This window comes from Oxyura jamaicensis, chromosome 24, assembly GCF_011077185.1.
Source record: "Oxyura jamaicensis isolate SHBP4307 breed ruddy duck chromosome 24, BPBGC_Ojam_1.0, whole genome shotgun sequence".
Lineage (NCBI taxonomy): Eukaryota > Metazoa > Chordata > Aves > Anseriformes > Anatidae > Oxyura > Oxyura jamaicensis.
Window position 1 is genome coordinate 5,445,158 of NC_048916.1, and position 6,000 is coordinate 5,451,157.

At 54.9% G+C, this 6,000-nt stretch overlaps 1 long non-coding RNA gene across 1 annotated transcript in view; it reads right to left on the bottom strand.

The window, feature by feature from the left end:
* LOC118177918 overlaps positions 1-1,788 on the bottom strand; it is a 50,057-nt gene extending 48,269 nt beyond the window's left edge. Inside the window, exon 1 of the long non-coding RNA XR_004755970.1 lies at positions 1,482-1,788. This is a non-coding gene — a long non-coding RNA (uncharacterized LOC118177918). The remainder of the gene's footprint in view (positions 1-1,481) is intronic.
* Between the last annotated feature and the right edge of the window lie 4,212 nt (positions 1,789-6,000).

Sequence of the window (6,000 nt, forward strand, 5' to 3'; positions counted from 1 at the left end):
CTGAATAAACTTCTCACAGATAGTTAGAAGTGGAAAGCAGGGCAGGGCAGAGGCCAGCTAACTCAAACTGGTAGGAATGGAGCAAACAACCACCACCAAGAGAGACTAATCCAGCAGGTGAGCACCTTAGCCATGAATTCCTTCTCTCCCAGGACTGAGGTGGGGCCACCCAGGACTGGAAGCCCCACACAGACACAGAACCAAGGCACAGCCACCCCGAGCTCATGGTCCGAGTCCCAAGACTGCAGCTGGGGGCCGATAACAAGGCTGGGCAAAGGACAAGGAGCCCCGGGTGCTTAGCAGAAACCTGGGGGCTCCAGACAAAAGGGAGACCATGGTGTGTGTTTATACCTAAAGCCAGTACCACAGAGGAAGGTCGCATCGTAAACTCTAGACCTGAGGGAGCTCGCTGCCTTTAATCACAAGCCAGGGACCTGGACGTAGCCAACTCCACAGACGTGCAGGCCAGCTAGAAACGGGTTGGAGAACAGCCCGGGGCAGAGGCTCCCTCTCCCTAAACCTCCTTCCAGTCTTGTCTACCTGGACTCTAAACCAAGAGAACCAGCACAAATCGCCCTTCAACCCAATGCAGGGCTGACACACAAGAGCTTTAAATGCTCTCCCTGGAGCCAACCTCCCCCCTGGTTATAAATCTCGGGAGGGATGAGCCCTTGGAAGCAGGCTCACTCGGTCAGGAGCTGCAGAGCACGAGGGACCAGCAGGGGTATGGTTTTGGCTTCAGCTCCGAGGGCATAAAGATAGATTTCACTTGGCTACGCTGCAGAACGCAATTAAGGACCGTGCTGCCTTCCCCTGCTAGCGGAGGAGAGAAGTTTCTTAATGGAGCCAAGTTCTTTGACAAAGTAATTTGCACAGTGAAGATCTTCGGGCTTCTTGTTAGCGAACCAGAAAGGCAGCAGCAAGTGTACTGAGAGGCAGGGCAGCAAATGTCATTCTTCTCTTAAGAAATGCTTTGAGGTTATAGGAAACTGCAATAACGAGGAAATGGAAATAATTGAAAATAAAGAGAGAGGACTGCTAGGCCAAGGACTTGCAGTGGCAAAACTCCAGCTTACGTTACACGCAAGCTGTATCCAAGTGATGCACACACACAGAATCAATGAGGACTGGGCTTCGGGCAAGGTTTTCTATCAGGATTCCCCAAAAGCTATTGCTAGAGAGCATCCTCGATGCCTTGATGCTGCAAATAAGTAACGCAAGCGTGGATTGTCCTCACCAGAGCCCACCTGAGCACAGCCACAGCACACACAGAGGACAGAGCAACGCAGCCAGAAGCGCCCCTGTTGTATACGTGCCGAGCTGGCCGGTCCTGATCCGCCCTGACCCCTCGGTCTCAGCAAACTGTGCCCTGGGGTGGCACCAAAGGCCAGAGGTGACCGGGCTCCCCGGGTGCCCCTGACACTGGCTGAGCCCACGTTCCCACCAGACGCTGTCTCACTTTTTCTTGTACGTCCACTTACTGTTACAGGGTGCTTCCCCGGAGGCGCGGGGAACGCCAGGACTGCAGGGACAGAGACAGAAAGGCAGACGGGAACCTGGGGAGGTGAGAATGGCCCCAGGAGGCCCAGGATGCCCTCATCCTGGGAACACGGGGTGCAAATAAACTCATGAGAGACACAAGGAGTTTTCTCATGAATCTTAGTGGAAGCAAGACTTCACCTTAGGACTGAATAAATGCTCCCGTGGCTTTCTCTTCCCCAACTCCAGCCTTTCGTGAAACAGATGGGCTGGAACACGCTCCATACACGACAGAAAATGACAACATGACCTGGCAGCCACTGGGAGCTCCCCCAGCCTCGCCTCCCACGAACGCCCACGTGTCCCTGCTACACGAACGGGCTGCCAACGTGGGAGACTCTGGGGCAATATTCCAGCAAGACAGGAGAAACAAATAGCAAAACAAGAGAGCAGCAGCGTTTTAACAGCTTGTGTGGAAGAACAAATATTGACTGGTTGACTGGGAAAAGTCGGCGCATCCTCCCTGTTGCTGGAGGCGGATCTGGCACAGAGGAGGTGCCCTGACAAGCCAGCAGGCACACCAGGCTTACTGAACACGGCGAGGACGTTTGTCACCCGTGTTTTTGGAAGGTGCTACTGGAGGTCCGAGCTGCTCAAGGGCTCTGATCACAACCAAAAGCATCCCAGAGGTTGTCTGCAGGGTAAGCCGAAAACATTCAGGCAGTTCACCAGGGTAAAGAGGGCAGGGCTCTCCTCACACCTCGCTGCCCCGGCCAGCAAGGGTGGATGTGGAATTTGAGCAGATGGCCAGAAGCTGCAAGTGCCCCAGCTGGGCTGGAAACTGAACCCAGCTCCTCTGGAGGAGATGCCAGCCCCTGGTCTGCCCTCTTCTGCGAGGAGTTGCTTCAAGAGGTTCAACCACTCCATTTTTGCCTGCATCAGCTTCCCACAGCGGTAGTTACTCTCCGAGCACCACCAATATTTCTACCAGCTGATAGAGAACTGGCCAAAGCTTTTTGGGGCGCGAAGACCAAGCGCAAACGCACACCAGCAGTTTTCATCAGCCCACTGCTAGGTACAAAGCCCACAGAAACGCAGCTGGGAACTCACCAGCAAGCTACACTGAAACGCACAGCCTTTTACTGGTGTAACTGGAGCACCCTAAGTGGTGACTGGCAGAGAAACAGATTGAAAACGAGGCTTTTTGGGGTTATAACACAGCTCTAGTGCCATCCCACTCTCACAGACATCACAGCCACTCTCACACCAAAAGCTCAGACACACACACGCCGCTGTTCCCGTAAATCATTCATGCAGCAGGCACGTCAGACCACGGCTGACATTTAAGAGGCAGCCCTATTAGCGCTCCATCTCTTGGCACGCACCTTGTCTCCTTTTCTTTGCCTGTGTTTAGAAGAAAATACCTCCCTGCCCAAGTACTATGAAACAGAGGCTGTGGCCGAAACCCCAGGGAGTTTTTGTGATGCCAAAAAAAAGAATAAATAAATAAATAAATGAAGAGTCTGGTTAGCAGCTCTGCCTTGCTCTCCAAATTCTCACACAATGTAGAAATCAGATTACTCACATCCCTGCCTACGGCACCCCAATAAATGGCCCCAGAAGTGGACGAGGACTGCGCTTCTTCCTGCCCAGTGGCTCCCATCTCCAGGCCTGCTCTTGCTGGGAAAGACCAGGACAGGCCTTGGGTTCTGCACCAGCCCCGTGCGAGGAGAACTGTTTGTTTTGGAGCGCCAGAAACAGTGCGTCAGCAAATTCTGCAAGGTAGAGGACAGGGAGCCTAATCGAAAGGAAGCAATTAATCATTCATTTTCCTTACCGACACGGATTGCCTGTCAATGTGTACAAACTCTCTAGGGAAAACGTGATCCAGAAATGAGGCAGGACGGTTTTCTGGGTTGCTGTAGGAATAGAGCCTCGCTTTGCCAGAAGGCCCTGGGTCTGCTTCGCGTCTCTTGTGCAAGGAAGCTAAGGGATGATCAGCAATCCCTGAGCAGGAAAGCTCTCAGCACGGTGGGGCAGCATCGAGAATTTCCTCACTCCCTGCCCATTCAGCACCTCCGTCTCCCACCCCGCCTGGATTTACCATCGGCAGCGCGTCGGTTTAAACGTCTGTAAAAAATCTGGCAAGCACACCACGGGCTCTACGGGGGGCTCTCCCGCAGCCGGGCAGTGCTCCAACCTGCCCAGGAATTCGACAAGCGCACACACATGCTCCAAACTTCTCCACCGATGGCAGATCTCGGTGCCGAAGCACTGACCCTAGGGAGACGAACCCAAGGATGCGGAGGGAAGGAGCCTGCTCCAGCCACGAGCCCTCCTGCGCCCCTCGCAGGGTGACCTGAGCAGGGTGAGCCTGCCGCGCCGCCGCGAGGCTGCAGCCCTGAAACCCAACTTCGATCCCACTTTGGGGTACGAGCTCCTCTCAGCACAGACAGAGCCTGGGAGGCTGGGACAGGGAGGAGGACGAGCTCAGGTAGGAAGGAGCAACAACAACAGCAGGGGCAGGCAGACTCTGCAGAAGCAAAGATCCCTTTTTTCTTGCCAGCTTCCCTAGCGAAGAGCCGGAGAGAAAATAATGGGTATTTATAAGCAAACCTGTCTCTAAGGCAGCAGTTTCCAAAGTCTAATAATAGGGTTTGGACTTGTTTATCGTGTGATTCAGACAGCGTTGCATAAAGCTGCTGGAAAGCTCCTGCCTGTCCCCAGAGCGTGTTCCTGGGAAGCCGGGAGGCAGACGAGGGCCCGAGCCCGGCTGCGTGGCTCCAAGGCAGCGGGGCACCACCAGGACAGCGTGGGCCGTGGAAAACAAGCTCCAAAGTCTCCTCCCAGGGAAAGCCAACCACCCAGCCTGTCCTGAAACACCGTAGGAAGCCGAGGAGCCTGATGGCCGTACCTGATGCTTCCACCTAAGGTTTCTCACACGCAGCAGCGCTGAGCAGAGCCCAGGAGCCCACGGTGCAAGGGGCTGTGAAGCGTAGGCAAGGACTGTGCCTGCCTCAAAGGCTGCCGGCAGGGGAAGGAACATCAGAGAAGTGCAAACTACCTGCCCCAAGGTCAGGGTGAAAACCCAAGTCTCTGTTTGCCACTGCTGGGTCCCGACCCCGGGGCTGGGCTCAAACCGAACCTGGTGGGGCAGGCAAGTGCTTCCGACTCCACCACAAGCCCCACAGCCAGTGGCCCCGCTGCTCCTTGCTGACTCAGACAAGAATATGTCGAAAGTGCAGCTTCCCCGGCCAAGTCTGAAGGGAGGATTAAAAAACAGGAAGGGCCAAAACAGCCTCCTCTCTGTACGAGGGAGAAACCGGGCTGGGCTTGACAGCACAGGGCAGCACCTGGACAGCATGTTCCTTCCGAGGCAGAGGAATTGCAGCCATCGGGTCCCCACCCTGTTCTTCCCCAGGCAGCCAGCCCTTCCGACCAGCCCATTTCAACACAGGCCTGAAGAAACCTCCCGGAGGACAATTTTCTGCCTGCTCCAGGCAGGACAAGTGCACCAACAACGCCACTGGGGTCTATCAGAAGCCAGAAGAGGACAGAGCAGCCTTCTTTGTGCCACACGGAGCATGGAGAAGGCCGTCCTTCAGTCGCCTGAAGCCTGTTTTGTGAATCGTGTTTAAACACTTACCCAGGAATTCACCTTCCAAGCAGGATTCTTGGAGTTACAGGACAAGTGAGGCCCCTGGCTCCCCAGTCAGACATCCAGCCACATGCACACAGTTGGAGGAGAACCAAGAAGTTTCCTCCACCTCTGCCTCTTTGCTGATCCCCCAACCAGAGGCACCTCCGTCCTGTCCTCATTTCGGCACTCAACCTTGCACAGCAGTTGCCCTCTGGACAAAGCACTGGGCAGGGAGGCAGCAGGACTGCATTGATCCTAGGTCCTGCTAGGTTCCGATGCTCCCTCACCCCGCACATCCACCCTGACCTTTTTAGCAGCTTAGCAGACACAGCTGGAGTTTGCAGAGCAGACAGCTGGGGCCTCATTAGTACCTCTCCAGGCAGGCGGATAGAGCCGTGCATTTATTCACAGGGACGTGCAGAATCTCAGCAGGGCCGGGAGGATACTCAGGTTCTGACAGATGCCGGAGGAGACAAAAATTCACAGTTCTTTCCTCCAGCAGTGCCTGCAAGCTAGGAGCTCAGAAACGCGGAATTCCATTAGCAGGGCCTCCTTCCACCACCACTCGGAGCCCTTCGTACCGCAACAAAACTAACACAAAACCTCCAACTCGAAACCTTCTGCTGGATGTGAGGCAGGCTCAAATACTTGCCTCTGATCTTAGGTTGCAAGGAAAGAGCTTTTACCAACTGGGCCTCGACAAAGAACTGTCCAAGCATCAGGTTCACTACAGACAAGGCAAGGACGTAAGGGGCAAGAAGGGCAATTAGCATTTGAAGCTGATTGTCGCTGTTGCAGGTGTCAAATTTTGGCCCAGCCCCTTCAGTATCCCTCGGAGGACACACAACCTGCTTTGGAACCGAGTCCCCCCACCCTGCCTT